General features: G+C 41.9%; 1 long non-coding RNA gene across 1 annotated transcript; it reads left to right on the forward strand.

Annotated features, from left to right (window-relative positions):
* The first annotated feature begins 1696 nt into the window (after nucleotides 1–1696).
* Nucleotides 1697–13640, forward strand: LOC134519603 (uncharacterized). The gene is made up of 5 exons (XR_010072259.1): nucleotides 1697–2283; nucleotides 4936–5005; nucleotides 5449–5537; nucleotides 7057–7184; nucleotides 13408–13640. It is a non-coding gene; the product is annotated as an uncharacterized LOC134519603 (long non-coding RNA).
* The last annotated feature ends 7858 nt before the right edge of the window (nucleotides 13641–21498 follow it).

Genomic DNA, 21498 nt, shown 5'->3' on the forward strand with positions numbered 1-21498 from the left:
GCGCTTTCCAGCTCTCTGAATCAGGTCCACAGAGGTTTGTTTTTTGTATTAAATCCAGGCCACAAGGTCAAAGTTACATAGATAGAAGGGACAAAGCCCCTTATTCCAGGTAGGCCCCCAAAATCAGATCAACTGTCAAAAAATTGTTTTGTCCTGGGGAGGGAGAGGTGGAGGAAGGGGAGGGCAGAGAACATTTTAGGGTCACTTGGGAACCCTTTATGGGGGTTGTGGCCATTTAGCCTTCAATAAAACACGAATGCTTACCATAGCAACCACGGCAGCCACCTCTGAGGTAGCCAGCGCTTTAATAAAGACGGATGTTTGCTGAAGAAACTCTAACAAACACATGTAGACCTTTTTACGGTGCTGTACAAGAAAATAATCTCGCTTGAAGAAGCAGTCGTGTTTTCCCAGGAAGGGTGTAAGAGCTAATGCAAGGCGCTGCCAGCTCTCGCTGTCTCTGCTGCACGCTGGCTCCTGGAAATTGCTGTTATTTGAGCGGAGCGAGCCGGGGGACGGCGGCGGGGTGGGCAACCAGCACAGCCCCGCTGCCCGTGCTGCTGGGAGAGCTCGCTGCCCGCGGGCAGGACAGGATATTTTGAATTCTTTCCCATAAAAGCTTGTCCCAAACTCCCCACGTGCACATGGAGTCACTGAAATCTTATGGCTGGCAGGTATTTTCCTGAAATGCACCCGTTTGCTTTAATCCCCGCTTAATCTACAGAAAGATGCAAACCGTTTTGCAATGTCTCTTTGCCTTGGGAAGTCTCGGGGATGTTCAACAAAATCTTCCGTGGCTTTTTATTCACTTACCACAAGAGCATGTTGGGGTCCCTCAGAGTGCGCAGGTTGGGATATGAAATGCCACTAGATCAACCTCCCGGAAAGAGGATGCTCTGGTTTGTAAAATTTGAAACAAAATGTTTATCGAGGAAATATTAGATTGGTCACAGATTAATTACAATTGTCAAGTATTATTCATCTGCAATAAGAGTGAATCCTTCACTCAGGATTCATAGCAAAATAACATTATTTCTCAAATAGAAGTAATTTAAATTGAAGTAAGACCTTCTAATACCACCATCTGTACAAGTAAATTACTTTCAGAGTAATTAAATATGCATATCTGGGCTGCGTACTGTACTGATGAAACAAGTTTTATGGATGCAATATACTTATAAATCCCCTAGGTATTAAACATGAAGAATCCATGGCATTTTGCATTCATATAACCATGAATAAGAAAAATTTTTTTTCTGATGCATAATTTTGGGGAATATATTTTTTATTAACTTTTCCTGGTTAATTAATATTTTTGCCAAATAGCAAATACGATCACCATATTTATTAGTCTGACGTTTCACTGGGACTTAAAGCTCTGTAAGAAATTTCAGCGTGATATGTGTCTGTGTGTGTGTCTGAATTTATGATGGCGACACAGTCACTCATCTTCTGCAGGTTCCCAGGAAGCAGAGCGGTGCAGTGAAACCGAAATCATTATGTTGACTGAATTCGTTACCGCCGGACTCGCCCCACCATGAAATAGCGCTGCTCAGCCAATTGGGATTCATGGTCACAGCCCTTCATGGGATCATCAGGGTTTATAGTCCATAACAAACACAAATACAGAAGGGAACAATAACAGTATGATACATCTGACCTATTATCCCACCTTGCGAGACTTTGTCGCGAGCACCAGCGTAGTGGCTGGCTGCACGTTTTCGGTTGTGCAGGCGAATGGGGCAGTCCCGTAGGAACGAGAAGCTTCGAAACACGGCGCTGTTGGTGGTGTCTGCAGTGACTAAAAGCCGTCTTTATGCTTACAGCACACTGTTCGTGATTTATGCAAAACACCAGTGTGTAAAGGAGCCTAGGAGATTTGCTGGGGGCGTCTGAACACCGCAGAAACTTTTGGTTAAAGAAATACCCCAAAGTCAGTTCTGCTGAGCACTTCAGAAGAAGCCCGAAACCCCAGCAGGTCACCCCTTTCAAAGCAGCAAGTACGACTGTCTACATGCCACCAAAACGCAAGAGCGAACTCAAGCGTAAAGACACACAGTCGGCACGACCTCTGCTTGTGAGTCACCCACTCTGTGCTGCACGACGTGACCGAGCCTGAGATATTTTATGTCAATGTAACGTTTCTTATGAAACACATAGAGATTCCCTGCCATCGAGAGATTCAGCGTACCCACAGCGTTTTCATGGTTCTCTGCTCAGATTAATCGCAGGAGGCTGGCCATGGACGTGGGATGATAGATCGGTTCTTTCCGTACCCCAAAGGTAAAATAAGAAACGGTGACCTGGAATGCTGATAAAGAGGAAACGATGAGAGCTTGATTTCTCTACTCTAAGCCCTGCGCTAACACGTGTGAACCAGCAGATTGCGTCGCCCCTTTGGGACCTGCTTATGTGCATTTTGGATCATACTTTGTGATAGATGGAGGTGGGTGTTTATGTAGCCAAGAGGAAAACGAGTAGAGATGTGAGCCAATTGACAATCCAGAAGGCACTCAAGTTTCAACAACATAATTTCTGACCTCAACTAAGGCAGTAGTTTGGTGAAGGACTCAGTTGCACCCAGTCTAATTGTGCACACATGTTATGCTGGACACAGCCACTTTCTGCATGTCCTTTCTTAATCTTTGGATCTCTCTTCTTTGGGTGTCTTGTCACCTTTGTCTCTGCCCTGTCCCCGAACCCAGTTCATGCCCAGCTTGCAGACCCCAGCATCTCCGCATGCTCTACTTCCAGCAGTTTGTTTTCTGGAGCTACCACTGGAAAACTAGACACTTTTTAAAGCAGATTTTCTGTCAGGGTCGAGGTTTGAAAGAAAACAAAAGTGAGAATTTGGGAGTGGATGTGCTGGGTGAATCCTTGAGAAACAGGCTTTGGCAGGCAGCTGTGTGGGATTGCTCCCGAGAGGGCTGTATGTAAAAGACTTTTATAGTAGTCTGCTCTGGACTGATTTTCGGGTCAAGGTTTGATCCGTAATAGACAATGTATAGGTAATACTTACTGCTTTCAGGCAGCGAAGTACGGGTTGGAATTTGAGAGCCCTATAGCAACAGCCCTAGGAGAGGAAGATGTGCAAAAGAAACTCTACGTATTCAGAAAGGGACAATGGAAATGTGGATCTCGGTTCAGCTCCTGAATGTTTGCACCTTTGTGACTGCTTTGCCCTGTTTAGGTCCAGCTTTATGCTAAAACGGTCTCAGATCAGCGTTATTATCGTAATCTAGCACAACTCCCAATAATTTGGAAATGGATCTTCCCATGCGTTTGAAAATGCTATGGCAGGACGAGGACGTTAAAATCCTCTTGTCTTCCTGTGCCTTGTGTTCAGGATGCCTCCAGTTCTCATGGAGGCTGGAGCATTATTTTCCATACCCTTTTCCCCCCATTTAGCTTCTAGGTACTTAGACAAAATTGAGTAAAGAAGCCTTTACCTGAGAACCTTTTTACTGGTTGCTGTGCTTTTAAAGCTTTAAAAGCTTTTGCTGAAAAGGTACCTATTTTCTTATCACTTTTTTTTTTTCTCTCCAGAAAAAGGGCATCATTTGAAGTTCTTTTTTGGCAGCTGTATTTCATCGTGATACATTATGTCAGGGCACATCAGTCACATGAAGATTTTATGGAAAAAAACATACCCTTTTTAGATGTCCCTCTCTGCAGCCCCCTTCAAAACACAGTGTTTTTTTCAAGAAACTCTTCAACTATCAACAGCATTATGATACTTGAAACATCGTGGGTGTAATGGCTTCATCTTACTCAATTATATAAATGCTACTTAAAGAAGGAATATACAATTCAATGTGGTGAATTTAGTCATTCTAAAAAAAAATTGACCATTTTCACCTTTTACTGATGTTTACTTTCCAGTGTTGGGCAAGGGCTTCTTTTCTTTGCAACCAAGCTAATCCTGTGCTGTTCCTTATTTTACCGTAAAATGAGATACATTCTGAATTCAGATGAAAATGAGGTACCTTGATGAAAGTGGGCTTCAGGTGTCGCACACTAAGCATTGTACATTTCTATTTGCTCTGATCCTCCAGCACACATAAGATTTCACCTCCTCACCTTTGAACAAGATTGCACTAACTTTGATCTTTTCAATTTTGTTCAACTCCAGGGAAGGAGCAGCTACTTGAAACATGTTATCATTTAGACGTTCAGAGGTTCTTTAAAAAAAAAACGGGGGGGGAGAAAAAAAGGTTGAAAGCACGAACTAAAACCTGCAGATTTTTAACTTGAGCATCAGCTTTTGTAGCTAGTGCGTTATGCTTTAGCATCAAAAGCTGCCTCTGTATGTAGAACAAAACAAAATGTAGATTTTAGAAGCACATGGAATTATTAAACACAAATTTAATTTTATGTAAGCATTTTTCCGCAGTAGCAACGTGGCTATCCTCTGCCAGGTCAATGCAGAAGCTTTGTGTTCTTGCTTCTTTGCTTATGGCCTAAGTCTGCTGTTTGAGCCTCTGTACTTCTCTGATATTAATTCATGATACTGACAGTTAATCTATTTTTATAACTGTTATTATCTCAGCAAAATAACAAACTAGGTTCTTCATTTTCTCTTCAAGTCTGAGAACATGTAACAGTGGGAGTAATGTTAAAAGTATGATATTTTCAAGATCTTACATGGTTTAGCAATATAATTATCATCACGTGCCAGTTTTTGTGCTATTATTTCAGTATTATGTTTTGCTATTATTTCAGTGTTATGTTTTGGGTGTTTTTTTGCTATTACAAGCCAGATTTTCACACAAGTATTTAAGAATTTTAAATCATCGAGCCCTGTTTCAAATTGCCCTTCACTTTCTGAAGAACAATGTAGCTGTAGGGTCCTAGGAAGTTTCATCAAAATTATCATGTTAATGACTGCTGAAAGTTTACATTTTTGTCCGTTTGTTCCTTTTTCTTCTTGCCTAGTTTACTCGGACTTGCATTGATTCATCCCTGTCTTCTCTGCTGAGACTGCAGTTGCTTAGGGATGCTCATGGTAAGTAGCTCTTTGTGTCCACCCTCTTGCTTTATGTTGAGGTTTGCTTTGCGCAGCAGTGCAAACGGGGACAGTTTCTCCCTTCTAGGATGTGCTGCTTGTTGAATTCACTTCCATTAAAAAGCTGTTGGAAACAAGTTAACGCCACATTAATATACTCTAACATCTGACAACAGATCATCTCCTAATTGGTGTCTCATAAAAGGTCTGAAGTCCCCTTCCCCAGAAAAGTGTAACAATGATTATTAGTTCAGAAGAATAATTTATGTGACACTTAAACGTTGGCAACAAAAGAAATAAAGTAAAATAAGTTGTTGGTATACTATATATGGTTAAAATTATTGAGAGTGCTGATCTGTACAGAGATCCTTGAGGTTGTTACTTACAGGGACCAATATATTACTATTCGTCAGCTACTTATCCACTTTCTTTTTTCTTCCCAGTGTCCTAGGTGTCAAGCAATCCTGGAATCAGGGACCTCAAGTCATGTTTATTTACACGTTGACGTTACTGGACGTATGTTCTGGCAAAGGTATGTGCCTACACACTCCTTAGGAGCCTTTGATCTCTTGGAGACTGAAGCTTCATTGAGACTTTGGTTTGCTACTTTTCATAACTCCTTTGGGCCTGTTTTTTCTAAGCTAATCAAATAACTTATTTTGAAAAGTACTTGGTTTTCTAGCCTCACCATCACATACACTTTTTGCAGGTGAACTCCACTTCTAAGCAACCTCTGCAGTGGCCAGTGTCTCATGGTCATCGGTTGACTGGCACCTACTCAAACGTCATCTTGGGAGGGTTGTGATGAAGCCACTTGGACTCTTTGGTAACACAGGACGTTGGCAGCTGTAGCAGAAAACTTCAGGTTCTCTAACAAACTACAGGAACAGGGGGTAGTGCCAGTGTAAAATCAACGTGGAAATGTCCTAAACCAAAAGTACTCCTGAAAGATCGATTACTCACTGTCAATTTTGGGGAGAAAAATATGACACACTGTAAGAGTTTACCCTCTTTGTGTTGCCCAGGTACCTGGTACTACAGTGTGTGGCCAAAAATTATCTGCAAGTGAGACACAGGCCACCGCTTGCAGGCTTCAGGGCCGAGAAAATCCTCTGGTATCTCAGTGTCTGCTGGCTGTAGTTCCAGGCTCTGTCGGTGTGTTTAGGAGCAAACTGTCTGTAGTCTCCTTCTCCGGGAAGTCTGCTGCTGGGAAGCACCCCCAGGAAGCGCTGGCATTCCCAAGGCACTCAAGCAGTGAGCACTGGTGACAAACTTGTAGTTTTGTGGGGTTTTGAGGTAGATGTCTCCACCCAGGTTTAATGACATCGTTCTAACCCACTTAAATGTTATTCATCTCTCTTTCCATTTTCCTAATTTTTCCAGGCAAAAGTGCAAAAACAAATTTTCAGTCTGGAAGACAAAGATTCTGCAGCTGCAGCGCAACACAGAATTTTATTATACATTATAATTTTTATTTTCTGAGTATATATACATAACAGTATAGCACACAGGACAGCACCTATCTTAAAGGCACTATTATCTAGATACGTATTTTTTAGAGTAGTTGGTAGTTGAAAGCTGTCCTTATGGCACTGAGGAAGTAAAATCCACACTTGTTAGGCTCCTATTTCATCCTCTTTCCTATAGTCTCACCTTTTTGGCCCTGCTAACTTTCATGTCCATAATGAACTCCATTTAGCTTCCCTGCAGTAGGACCTTGTCTTTGTTAATCACTGACCCAGCGGCGTGAAGCTGCATAGGAGAGCAGGTTAGTTTGGGGTTTTTTTTCTGGGTTTTCTCTACTTCCTTCAGCAGTTGTAACTTCTAAGAAACTGCAGAACAAACAAGTATAAAAAGATCAGGAAGATGGCCTGAAAAAATAGTGTTTAAAAGATGCCTCATTGTACTCAGTTCTCCACTAGCTGCCAACTGCAGACTGACGTCTGAAATCTTAGGAGGAGTTAATGAGATTAGGTCTTCGGCGACTGATTGCTCGATGCTGTCTTCTCATTCAGTGGTGTCAGTCTTTTTCTCTATTTTCTCCTTTTCAGTAACCACAGACAAACTTCTCATGGAGATCAGCTGGGACCTCATGGCAGAAATCGCATTTAAGACAACTGGAAATGACTTCACCTTGGCCCAAGTCAGAGCATAACAGCCGCCGCCTCCTCCTCCTTCTGTGAGTCAAAGGCATTTTTGGGGCCATTACTTTCCTGTGCTGAATGAGCTCGATCCTCTTCCCGTCACCCCTTCTTTTCTTGGCTCAGCATGAGCATCCCTTGCTCTTTGTAAATACACCTGCACGCTTGCCTCAGCAGTGTTCCCTTTTCTCAGGAGCTGGAGGTCCCTTCTCAGGCATTCAGACTCTCATGTTTTAGTTCATAGATGCCTACAATAATTTTCCCTGCTCTTGATTGTGGGGATTTTTTCCACCTTAGAAAAAAAAAAAAAGGATGATACATTAGATATGTAGGACTCCACTACTGTTGTATTTCTCAGGGATAATTCCTTTCTGCCTGCACTTGCAGAGCGAGGGCGAATCAGGTAAAAAAGTGGAGTTGTAGCATTTCATACTTGCTTTGCTGGGGCATAAATGACTGACAGGTTTGTGAAGCGGGGGAGAATCAGCCCACCGTGACTCACCGCACAAACACAACGCAGTTGGAAGAGCCCAGCTTGGGTGGCGTGCCTCCCTACTAATTGGGAAAGCTGAAATGCTAATAGATCTGCTTCGGGTCAGGAAAAGGTCATTGGACTGCTGGAAACTGTTAGTCCTTTCCATGGAAGCTTTGTGAGATTCCCTAGGATCCTGCAGAGACAACCGGTGTGTTTGGTGACATGGAGAATGCCTGCTGGGAAACAGAGCTGGGGGAGCGGTGTGAGAGAGGCGTGGGGACGGCAGCGGTATCAGAGGGGTTGTAAGGTGCTGGCATACCTTCTAGGGCAGAGTCATCGCCCTTTGCTTTTTCTTTTTCATGTTAAACACTGTGGTGTTACTCCTGTGAAACAAAGCTGCTCACTCTTTGCTACCCACCGTCCCCCCGATCTTCAGTCTCCCCCTAAAAGGCTGCATCAGCTTTTCCCAGCGCTGAGCGCTGGGTCAGATTCGAGCACAAGTGGAAAATAACAGGGTGTAAGATGCGGAGGACGCAATACTGAGCGCTGGGCAATTTCTAGCCGACGTGGTGAACCCAGTTGACACACTCGGCGAGGTAGTCTAGTGTGCGCATGACTGCAAAGCATGTCCTGCTAAAACATAGGGGGCTACTTATGTGGATAAATACATGTGCATGCTAAAGTGCTGCGCTGGGTCGAGGCCAGGAGGTTCAGCAGTGCGGGCTGAGCCCTTCCAGATGTCTCCAAAGATAAAATGAAAAGAAAGCGACAGTCAGTCCCGGTTACGTGGAACACAATCCAGCTTTTAAAAGGCTACTTTTGATAATTAGGTGTTTTGTGTACTGTGGCAAGATGTGAATTATAAAACCACTAATAATAATGTAGTTCAGCCAGGGTAGCCTTGAAATTAGACCCCTAGCAGAGGGGTTGCGCTGTGTAATGATAGTACAGTACCATTTGTTTCAACACATTTAGCAGTTCAGAATGGGATTTTTTTGTTAAACACCAGATGTTCCAGTGACCCGAGTGCTGACTTTAAAAGAAGACACAATAGAACAGTGTGTCAAGGTCAACAGCACAAATTAATCTGTATTATCGTGCTGTCATATTATACCGTATGCCCCATATGAGCAAGATCTATGGCATGTGCTCTCCTTACATGCGACTGTATGGGGTGTTTCAGCGTAGAGATTTTAAGCTTCCCAAACCCTCAAATCCCCCCGAAAGAAATCTGATTCTCGCTTTGACGGTTTAAATTGCAAATGTAACATCCTTACAGAGGGTGAGGGATGTGTGGGAATGTGACTGTAATCTCACAGACCCGGAGAGACACGCAGCAACACAATGAAAAGTAGGTATGGTAATTGTAAATGCTGCATTTAAGGACCTAAAAAAAAAAATAATCTGGGCGGCTTGGTTGTCTGCATTTTTCTCTTGACTTAAAAATGTTATAGGGCACAAATGAATAATCATTTATAAGCAATTGAAGCAATGGTTTACCTGAAATAGATGCTTTTGTCTCCATGAGTCCCCCATATCCCTCCTCTTCCCTGCCCTGCGACTTCTAAGCTATTGCTGCAAGATGGCAGGATGTCAATGCCCCCAAAATTGAACCTGTGATTTGTTTTTCTTTGATTTATGGGCTTGTAGTCAATAAACTTTATAAAGGAAAGTATCAGACTGAGCAATCAATCAAAGATAAGCAGATTCTTGTCCTTTAAAAGCATTTCACCCCAGTAAGCAAGGGCCTCATTCATCTTTTACAACCGCTCTTGCAGCATTCAGCTGAGAAAGGACTCGCTGCTGACTACAGCCCCTTCTGATGAAAAGTCCCCTATTCTTGCATCTGAGCTGAGATTTTTAAAATTCATTACAGCAGTAGTGCGCTTCCATATTATTTGCTATCTCTAAAAGGGCAGATGGTTTGCATATTGTAACTAAAGGTAGATCTCCTCGCTGTGTAGAGTGGAAGAGGCTTCTTTTTTAAACTGTCAGGGGCATGGACTGTTGTTTTGCAGAAACAGTATTCATTTGGCTTTGTTATTTTACAAAACAAAACATAAAAAAAGGGTTCCCATTTGTTCTTTTAGTAGTATCTGAATTTCCCTTTGAGTGAGGCAAATGTTATCCTGCATGTTTTGCTTCTCTGAAGCACAGATGGTGTGCATATGCAGATTGGTGATTTTCTAATCAATACAGTGACACTTGGGAATATATGTAAGTATTGTAATAATGCATTAGTCAGGAGTGATGTTGTAACACACTGAGATCATACACATAAATCTAAGACACCATGTCTAGACACCCCAGGGAAGATGGCATGCCATGGGTTAGAGCAAGCATTAAGGAAGTGCAATATTTCAAATATGATGGGAAAATAATGCAATTTGCAGACTTTAATAAAACCATTGGGGAATTAATTTCACTAAGGGTGCACTCTCTCCCAAAACATGCACGTTCCTACGTTTGCTTCACAGATAATCAGAACGAGAGACACTTTACCTGCTATCTCAGGCATAAACACAGTACGATATCTATGAATTGTGCTGTATCTTTAATGTGCTGAATATGAAAATAATCCCTTTATAGGTAGTGCTTTAGTAGTATAAAACTGCATTATGCAAACAACGCACAGAGAGCATAAACCTTGGAGATTCAGAATTCGAAGAGTTTATAAATTAATCTCATAAGCGTTGATTTGAGCATGCACAGGGAGTGCGCTCAGCTGTAAAACTTGACCAACCTAACCTTCCCAGTTTTAATTATTAGCTTTTTGATGATCAAATATTAAATGAAGATGTGTGATTTATGACTCTTTTGCATGTATAAGTTTCCTTTCTCTGAAAAGATTTTTTTATTTTTTTTAAAGTATTTTTGCTGGCTTTGTCTGCTTTTGGTTATTTTGTTGTCTCCGTATAGCTCTTGGCATATAATTTTAATCAGCCAACCTCCTTTTAATTTTTTGCCAGCTGATAACTACTCACAAGCAAGTAACTTGCAGTACCATGCCAGGAATGTTGTGATAAAAATGTCAATTTAAACCTGGCCAAGGATGACAATCATAACTATTTCCAAATGAGAAACTTGAACGGAATACATAACACAATAGTACTTTTTACTTTCTGCCAGTGAAATATGTGCCGGCACTCGAGAGGTTCCTGTGACGATAACCCTCGCAGTCAAAATCCCACTTAAAAGTTGGCTGCATTGGTAGCTCCATCAGCCTCGTCATTGCTTGCCATCTGAAAAGCTGATAGTAGAAAACCTTTAATATATCTGAACCTTTTCAATTAAAATATAAGCAAGTCGAATGCTTGCTGTAATCAATCCTATTAATTCTGCAGCTATAGAAAATAGTGAATGAGGGAGCTCAGGTTTTGCAAGTAGTGACAATGGTTTATATCCTGACTAACTGAGCTCTGTTTCAGAAAATAAGAGGTGCATATGTTATCATGGAGTAAAACCAAACATTTCAGTATTTTCCCCTCCCCTCGTCACTCTGTTCCTCTCTGCTCTATAAAGATACTGACCCAGACTCCTGTGTTTGGTCAATAATCTAACACGAAGACAACTTTGAAACGAAAACCTGAAATGTGACGTGTTGAAACGCGAGTGATTTTTTAAAATGCAGAGGAGATTCTTGGGAGAGGTGGGTTGTCGGCGCTGGGGCCATGGCGTGGTAGCAGCGCTGCATAGCCTCTCTGCAGGTAGACCTGTAGGTAGCTCACCTCCTCCTTCAGAAGATTGTAAAGCACCGCTTACACTTCAGCTCTTCCCATTTCAAAGGTAGGTTTCATCTTCTAGGACCTTCAGGAAATCTGAGTGGGCCTCAGGGCTTGTGCAGGGGTAGAAATACCTCTGCAAAATAATAATAAGGAACAGCTTTCATGAATCTCCATGGAGATTTCCTCCCTCTGAGCATCTTCCAAGCCCTTTGCCACAGTCAGGGCAGAATGTCTCTGTTATTAGACTGATCTTCCCATTGTCCTCTGCCTCTTCCCATCTAGCTGGCGCTACCCAACTATTATTATTATTCTTTATTATGTATTCATTTGCACAGTCCTCGTTATAACTGTGGAGTGCCAGTAGCACGTTAATGATCATCCTTTAACCTTATTTTTGCCCTCGAGAAATGTTTTCTAGTCTCTTCCTCTTTCCTTCGCTTTCCCTTACTCGGGCACTTGATCTTTGTTGAATTTTTGCTGTGTTTCTACTGGTACTTCATCCATGTCGATTACTGTCATCCTTCATATTGCGGTATCCAAAGTCCACCCCCTTTAATCAATATCACATAAAAATGCACTAATGTTTTAATTTGGAGACCGTTTTGCTATTATCAGTTCTTGTGAAGAAAATGCATCACAGTCGAGTTCAATAAGTGTAGTCCTCACCATTTGCCAGAATAGAAACCAAATCCTGGATTCTTCTTTTCTGTGGAAACTGCTGTAGGTTAATTTTGGCATTTTCTCCCTATTAGATGGATCTTTGCTGTATCTCTTGGTGTGCATGGAGAGCTTCCATGCAGCAGCTCTGGGTCATACACGTTCTCATTTATAACTCCTGGCTGCATCCCACCACGTCTGCCCTTCAGCAGCACACTTGCACTCCTCCTCCTCACGGAGATCTGCAGCAGAAGGGATGGGGCGAGGAAGCTGGGCTTACCTTCTCTTCTAGTTAATGTATCCGTGCGTGTTTTGGATCAAAACATCCTACAGATCCAGTTCTCTTGCTATGGGGGTGTAAACGATGGCACTGCCGTTAGAGCGGGCTCAGCAGAGGGTCGGCCGTGGCTGGGGACGGGGCGTGATGGCGGCTCTCGGTGCCTCCCCGCTGCAGCCCCTCTGCCCAGGCAGCACAGAGCCTCCACCGGCCTGTCGGAGACGATCATTAAAGCTGGTCATAAAGAATAACTTGTCATCCTGCAGGAATATCAGACGCTAGACAGAGCACTTTAACCTTGCTTGACCTTTCACTGTGCTCTTCGACTAATTAGATGAATGGTAGTTTTATTGGCGTTTCTCGACCTAGATCTTTTACATGACAGTTCTGTGTATCTGAGCAGCCTAATGCCTTACATTTTGTAAATCAATATCGCTTTATCTATTTTTAAAAAGCTAGAAATGTTTTTTTTAGGCCTACTATTACATCCTATAAATAATATTGATTTTGTTTAGCCTGAAAAACTATTTAATTCTGAATTGGCTCACCTTGTTAGTCAAACACATTTCTTGGGTAAGTCCAGGCATGATTCTCATGCATCACGCTACTTTTATCCCCCATGGTATAGGCAAACCTGATGTCAATAAGTTGAGGATGGGATCTCCTGCACATAAAGCACATCTAAATTTTCACTTTATGGAAGCTTTTCAGACTCTAGGATTTAACTGACAATGACAAGAAAGCAGTTACACCAGATTGCACAGCCTCGTATTACCTCAGAGAATGCAGATGTTATGGGACAGTGGTGGGAATGTGCAATATTAAGCAAGCCTTAAATAGTGTTATATGAATTGCACTGGCTAGGCTAAAATGAAGAAGTTATAAATTGAATTTACGTTTGCTTCTTGAGTATACACTTCTCCTTATTTTCCTTCCATCCTTCTGTTGCTGGAAATACAAATACTCTGATTGCCATTTGTGATGTTCTGAAACGAAGATTTTAAGACACGGTAACAAAATAATAATATTCAAGGTTAGGGCCATTGCTCCATCTGTTGTCTGCTGTGTTTGACACAACTAATTGCACGTACAACTAGAAAAGACCAGTACAGTGATGTTCCTTGCAGGTGCTTCAGATGCTTCTAAAGGCACTTTTGAACGTAACTTCTGCAACCTGTTGACATTTCCTTACCGTGTGTTCCAGACTTCTGTACCAGTATTTTCTCAGTTTCCGTTCTGAACACATGCGTGATGTAAGTAATCCAATTTTCAAAACCAAGTGCAGTGAGTATTTTAAAATACATTTCTCATTATCCAACTCTATGATAAGATTCTTATACAAGCTTTTGGATTGTATGGTAAATAAATATCCATTTAATCTGTTCACATATAAGACACAAAATCCTGATTTGATTGTCCTCTCATAGCAAATGTTTGACACTTTAGGTACCGAATAGATTATCTAAGGATTGACTCTATGTAAGTACGGAATCAATTTGTATACAAATTCAGGTGTGATAGTGAATTTCAAGGCTCATTTTTTATCCTAGCCTTATACAAATGCAACCGAGAAAGAGATTGTTACGTTTCTCTGTTGAACTTCTGGGATGTTAGTTTGCGTATTATTACTTGCAAGTAGCTTTTTAATTTTTAGTGTTATTTGCCTTTATCGGTTAGTGAAGAAAAAAATATCAGATTGCTCAATTACAGTTTATGTGAGAAGAAAATAGGAATTACAAGAAGGTCACTCTGTGAATTTTTAAGGAAATGACACAGAAAAGCTAAACAACTTTAATTCATAGTTCCAGAAATTAATGTATAATATTGTTTTCCAAAAATACAGCATCATCCCATGGCTTTAAAAACGACAGCGTGAAAAGCACATCAGCCTATTTTGTATAGAAACTAAAGAGAAAGTATTCATTTCTTCTTGTCAAGGGGATGCCCATAAGAATTTGTGATAGGCGTCTAAATGCGGAGGTAAGTAATAAGCAGGTATTGACTTCTATTGAGATGAGTATTGAGATTTGTTGACCCAAAGAGGTTACAATTGACTGAAGAGTGGGGCAGTAAATCTTGTTATTGAACAAAAAGCAAAAGTCAATATAGGTATTATTATAAACATTTTTCTTTTGGAAGAGATAATAAGGGTGGAGTAGTTTAAGGCTTTAGATTTATATGGTCATGATAGCATACAGCTTCTATTATTTAGTCAAAGGATGGAGCATGCCTGGGTTTTTCTGGGGTTTGCTTTTTTAAATTTATTTATTTTTAATACAGCTTCACCAATCATGCCAAAGCAGTAAAGTCTGCATCAACTTTCACATCATAAACCCTTATTCTCATTGTTTTATAACTCAGCTATAAAGATTATTTTCAGATTGAAATTTGGCCTGCAAGCTCTTTGCCTGAGAATCATTTTTTTCCCCAGAAGGGTGAAAGGAATAAAGAAGATCTATTGAACTATTTATTGAATTTTAGAGGAGCACAAAAAAGAAGTGTTGTGATTTTTATATAATTCAAGATATAGATTGTATTCTTTATTGAATATTATTTTCCGCATAAAGCAAGGATTTACTTGATCATAAAGGTGGAGACTGAAAATGTTCTTTCAGTGCTTTCAAACACTTGCTAATATTAATCCACGCCTTCTATTGTAAACAAGTACTTTTATGATTCTTACATTTTAGTCCATTCCATTATGCTTTGGTCAGTGCTTTATATTTTAGGTTATTGCTTGGAAAAATAAAGAGGAGACAGAGCACAGAGGAAAACAGAAATCCATCCAGCTGAAGATGTTAAGCTGATTAACTAAAATCACATACATCCCATAGTGAGACTGACTGTGAAAAAATAACTGCTGAATTACTATTTTATAACATTTATCTCTGCTACTATCTTGGCTGCCAGTAGAAATGATCCTTCAGTACCTCCACAATTCTCTAACAAAAATAATTTGTTGTTTTCCATTGCAGAAACCATCTGCCTCCTGCCTTCCTTCACAAGACCCTCTTACATTTCTTTAGGATTCGGGAGCTTGTACTAATTTAGGAGACTCACTGAATCTCTTTAGCGGCACACGCTACGATAAACGCATTGATCATATCCTCTGCTCTTTGCACTGGCTTGCTGTGAAATTTAAAAACGAACTCCAGCTTGCAGTCCTGATCTTGGAGACAGTTCATGGCTGGGTCCCAGTGCAGATGAAGGCTGCTCAAAGCTCGGCGGTGGAGCCCCTGCCTGTGGCACGTTGCCTGTGCGGTACCCAGCGCGGCTCTGCCGGCAACGTGGTGCTGTTTGTGACAGGAGTGAAGCTTCCTTCTGCAGAAGGCAGAGAGGAATAATCACACCATCCAAAACCTGGGCCTAAGCTCTGCTCTGCTCCCTGGTGAGGTGCTCTCTGGTGGTAGCGCTTTGATTCAGTTGCCTCTGGCTCTTCCACATTGGTGGCATTTCTTGCAATGGCATTCACGGCTGTGAATTACAGCACTGTGGCCTACGGCCGGGACCTTTTCCCTGCATGCTTCTCCTCATCTCTCCTGCAGCACCTGAGGATGGCATAGGACTAGTTTGGAGTTTTTTCTTCATTCTCCCGCTGGTGATGGACTTTGACCTCCTTGCAGAAGTTTTCTTCCTGACGGCATAACCTCAAAAAAAGTATCATCATGGAAATGACCTGCTCTTCTGTCAGGCCTTGGAATCTTGAACGAGACCTTGGGAATTTTATCTCCCACAAGAGCAGTATTTCCAAATTCACTGCAAAAAATGGCTTATTCTGAATTGGATACTATTCCCTCTCTCTATTTATGGATGTTCTGTTCTGGAAACTTACAGGAGGGAAGGGCAATTGTCTCATCCCCAGTTTTGCCCTGTAGGAAACATGCATGCACATAAATCCTTTTTTTCTGATGAAATTATGTGACCTGGAGGCCTCAGCTATCCACAAAGCTGACCGGTGTTTAAGGTCCTTTGACTTTTGTTCTTGAAATAGGAAAGAATGAAAACACAGAAAAAACATTTTACAGTCATGAAAAATGTCATTGCTTCTTTTTTCCCTGTAATATAGAGTGATCATTGGTAGTTATGGTGTATCAAAAGTGCATCTGGCTGGGGATGCTGTGTTGGCAGGCACCTCAGTGGCCTTCCTCCCAAACATAAATGAGGAGCTCAGCTTGTACTCTTACCCAATACGGACAAGCAGACTAGGACACATTTCCTTATTTCACAGTAAATATATAAATTACTCTATGTGAGTTTGGCCGGGGAAAGTTGCCATGAAGAAGTTTGGCTTAGAGTATCTTGGGCTCCAACTGTAGTCAGCCAAATTAATGGAATGTCCCACTATGTCTGATTCTTCCCATTCTCTTCAAGATAACGTACTTCAAGATTGTCTGCTAAAATATGCAGAGGTATAACTTCTTTTCCAAAATGAGCATCTCCCTGGGAGCGTGCTAGGTTTTCAGAAGCTGCAGCATCCAACCGTGTTTTGCCCACCTTATTGCAGTTTGCGTCTGTTGACTCTGATGAGTTTAAATCAGTTGCCGTTTCCAAGATATTATAAAGGCTGTTGATTAAAATCTTCTATAGCTACAAAGTGCCCACAGATTTATTCAAACCTACTGAAACGTCATTAATTTCGGCTCACAAGACAGTTTCCAGCCTTCCTCTATGGATACGCATGCTGTTTAATGGCACACGAATTAGCATGTCTAGTTGTTGGTACGATGTGGTAATGGTGGCGGTTGCTGATACAGGTCATTAGACGGAAATAAAGGAGCTCAACTAAGTTAATGGTGAAAAACATCTGAATTTAGTAGGAGCAGGTCTAAGGATATCAAATGAACCTTAAATCTATTGAGCTTCAGCGTTGTCTGGTTCTGGGTTGTGAGTTCTTGGTGGTGGCGGGGATTTTTTTACGTTCTGTTTTTATGTATTTTTATTTTAGAAAATCAAGTTCTTTTTCGTGTACGAGCTGTCTAAATTACTTTGTCTGCTGGTCTCCATTTAAAATGTGCTTATAGCAAGTGAACTGTAAGCTGGATTTGTGAAATAGAAGGGAAAATCTACTTATGATGACATCCTTTTTCTGAAGCTCAGGCAGCCCAACTCCACTCCTTCTGATTGATATACCTTTTTGCATAATATAGAATTTGAGCACAGTATTAACAGATAATACAAAAATATTTATTGAACTGTTAAACACTGGGCTGACCGTCCCATCTGAAAATGCCAGCTTCTTTTCTAGTTTGAAGATAGTGTTTCTGTACTCATTTTCCCGTGAGTACAATATTGCCTACTTTGGTCATAATGAACTATTTTTTTGTTTACAATGCAAGGTGATACGGTTTCAGAGGAGTGCCACGCAGATAGATAATGCGGCATTTGGAATAAATGCGGTAGGATGGCTTATATGGGTTTTGTTTGTGTTCACGTAGACAGCAGATCATGATTGTTTTGATCACAATTTTCTCTTCCCGACCTTCCGCTGTTCACAAATTACGGTGCCTAAGCTAGAGAGGTGCTGCTCTCACCGTCGTTTGCCAGAGTGGGATTAATAGTAGAATAATGTCAAGCCATGCAAACTTAAACTGGTAAAGTAACTTACTTTTCTCAAAAAGAGTTGGGCATAGCGGGTTGTGTGGGTGAAAATCTTTCCAGCATCACAAGGTTTGTAAGCCCAAAGGACGGTTTTATTATAGTCAGTGGGGGACGTTCGAAAAACGCGAAGTTGAAGAGCAAAATTGTGATTCTAGCTGGTTCTTGATCTTGCTGGGGGAGGCTGTGCTTTGATTTTCTTTCGGGAAAGCGCAGTGCACACCTGTGGTATTATATAAAACATTACATAATTATAAGAACAACACCCTGAATTTTCTCCCTCTAGTTCTGGCCCAGCCCACATCTAACGAAGCAGCAAGTGTGGGGTGGCTTTCATTCAGATCTGTCTTTGTGGCTTGGCTTGCAAGTGTGTGAATCTATACTTGTTGCCCTTGGCATATATTTTCTGGTCTTGCTCTTTGTTATTTCGGGGAGAAAGACTAATAATGTTCCATTAAAACAAGTTTGCCAGTCAGGCCAGATTGTCTTTTCTTTCCTCCCACACTTGCAGCATTATTGTATTTAATAGCACAGTTCAGGGCTTTCCTCTCTCTGCTCCTTGTCACTCAGAGGTATTTAAAAGAGGATTTAAAACGGCTATTTTTTGTGCTTAATCCTTGATCCCTTCTGCCCCCCGCCCAAGCTTGCTTATTCACTGGAAATAGCAACCTAAGTCCACATTTTACAGCTCTAGTTTATAGTAATTTTGTCTTATGCCTTTGGAGTATAAATGATTGTTCAATTCAGACATTCAAAATTAAAGTGAAGTTGCCAGTGGAAACGGGTGACTCATTATACAATGAGTGAGGACAAATAAAAAGGTGCCTGCGTATAATAATCAGAAGATATTGACTTTTGTTGAGGTCAGGATCACAATTTATTAACCCGAGAGGTAAATATTGACTGAAACTTTGGGCAGCTTTTCTTTCTGCTTTCCTTATAGCCCAGAGAAGACTGTAGAGGATTTACTAAATAACTCCATCTGCCTGCACAGTGAGATGGAGCCTTTTGCATTTCGCCTGCAGTTTTATGCTCGTCTTTTGTTCTGGCTCTCCCAAGGGCAAAACGATTTATAGCGTATTTTAGAGGAATATTTAAAATCATGCTAATTGCTGTTTCTTTGTCATTGATTCTGCTCTCGACAAGCCAGAAACCTTCTGCTGAAACAGGTTTTCCTTCTGAGGGCTTCTTCAGATGACCCCAGCCCCAGCCTGGCTGTCTGTGTTTTGTCTCCTGTCCTGGTCATCTCCCTCCCTGATGTCTCAGAGACCATTTTTGGGGGTCTAAAGCCACCAGGGTATTGCAGCAGCCCTCAGAAATACGCCCTCGAGAGTGGTGACTCCTTGTACTGCTGACACCCTGTTCACTCTCCATAAAGGGACCAGCTGCAGAGTGCCTGGCTGTAGTTTGGCTAAAATGAGCACCCTGAAATGGCTGTTCTGCTCTCCTACTTGGAAAACCAGGCTTTGCCAGGTTTACTCCATATTTGACTGCTCCGTCCTTGCAAGGCGCTGCATGCTCAGATGCTGGTAAACGTGAAGTTGACACACGGTGACAAATACAACTTCCCCGTACCCTTCTAAGACAGTCTGTGCTTAAAAGATAACGTTTTGAATTCCTGAGGCATTTACGACCCTTTTCTGAGCAGGGCGGTTGCCTGCTTTAAATGCAGCCACATTTTTTTGTTTGTGTTTACCCGGTGGTTTTGTTGTTACTGGTAATTTATGGGACGACAGTAACGTGGTTGGCACGTTGCAGGAGGGACGGGTGCCTGCCCAGGAGCCGTGCGGCTGCAGGGCTCTGGCAGAGCTGCCCGGGGACCAGGGGGTGCCACCTGCCACCTCACAGCCACCGCACCCCTGCAAAGCTTGTAGCCTGTGACCCTGCTGTCTTCCAGACCAAAGGAGAGGCTGCAGTGAGACTCAGCGTTGCTTTCTGCTCCTACAGGCTGATTTCTAGAGTTGCTTCTCTTCTGTCCTCCTTTTCCTCCCCCTCCTCTTTCCCCGGTCTTGTATTTTGTCAGATAATCTGCTGCTTCTTTCTTGGTGTCCTTGTCGCCCACCGGCTTGTTTCTTTGCTCCCGCGTTTTCCTCAGAAGACGTTTTTTTGTTGCTCAGAGTTTGATTTCTATGAGGCAGTGCCAGACAGGATTGGGTTTCTGTACATTTTTAAACATTACAAGATAACTCCAGTGAGTTTCTAGAAGGTGAGGGCTGCTTAGTGAGAACTGGAAATACACTTCGAAAGCAATTTATGAACCTGCTGAAAAAAACCCATCTGTGAATAAGGAACTGCAAAGTATTAGGATCAAATTGTTATATATGAGAGCAAAGTCTTAAATCAAACTTTTTTATCTGTGGATTTCTACGAAAGCTTTCGGTGGAGGTGTGGACACCTGCTTAACAAACATAAGCCTACCGAAAGCAAGCTTTTCCTCGTTACTGCTGCAGAGCCTTCAGAACAAATGCACAGATCCCTGAGCATCCATGGACCCCAGACTGGAAACCACAGCCACCAAGCAGCCTAAAGCTCTGTGAGGTCCAGGAGCATCTTTCCTGCTGAAGCGCACATCATGGCTTCGCTGAGCCAAGGAACCTGCCCCGAATGGTGACCCAGGCTGATTTAAACCTTGTTTTAGTCGCTCTGTAGGGTTGGAGACTGAAGTGCAGCTGTTGCATCTCAGAGACTCCAAGTCTGTTCCGTACACTTTGAAGTGACTGACGTGTGTCTGGTGTAATGCAGCCTGCGTGACCTGATCCAGAGACACCCATTACCTCTACAGATGAGGCCCATAAAACACTTTTGGGCTCGGACCAAAGTAAAAGGGCCAGAGGAAATGAGTTTAAAAGCCTGAGCGCATCTCCCAATGGACATAACAGTCCACATGACAAAATTTATATACATAATTTGAAATAATCGGCAACTTTAGCAAAGACCAAAGTGCAGCTACTTTAGCCAATTATTTACAACCAGCTTTTGTCTCGGATGCTTCTGTAAGGAAAGTCTTCCCTGTTTGGTAGTTCGAATCATTAATGCCAAAGCTAAAATACTCTGTTCTCTGCTCTAAATGAGAATCACGCATTCACTGTCTATTTAACAAGCACATTTGCAGTATTTTTAAATTTAAATTATTTGTCTCCCTTTATTTCCCAATGCTCAGATGAAGACTCTTTCCCTCTCCAGACTCTGCTACCTCTCAGTTGCCCTCTAAGTATTTTGTATGAAAGGTCATGGTCTCACAACACTGACTCCTTGCAGAGTTCAATCGTCTCTCTTTTGTAGGATAAAGCCATTCCCCATCTCCGCAGCAAGGGAGGTCCCCTGGCAGCAAAACAAATGTGGTTAGTTATGTGTGGCATGAACCTCAGCTGCGTTGGGAGCTGAGCTCCGGATAACATGTAATGGTAATGTATCTAGAATTACAAGGCTAACCCATCAGCCCCTCTCAAGAAATTTAACTATGAAATGCTTTATTTTGCCTAGGGAAAGTCTATTTGGGTCTATCATCTAGTTTCCAGCAAGGTCCAGCACTCCCCCCGCCCTGGTTCCTTAGTAGGGTGAATGGCATATGAAGAGGTCAAAGAGACTACCAGTGTCATGCCGTAAATCAGTGGTTCAGCTTA

Source organism: Chroicocephalus ridibundus, chromosome 8, assembly GCF_963924245.1.
Source record: "Chroicocephalus ridibundus chromosome 8, bChrRid1.1, whole genome shotgun sequence".
NCBI classification, from domain to species: Eukaryota; Metazoa; Chordata; class Aves; order Charadriiformes; family Laridae; genus Chroicocephalus; species Chroicocephalus ridibundus.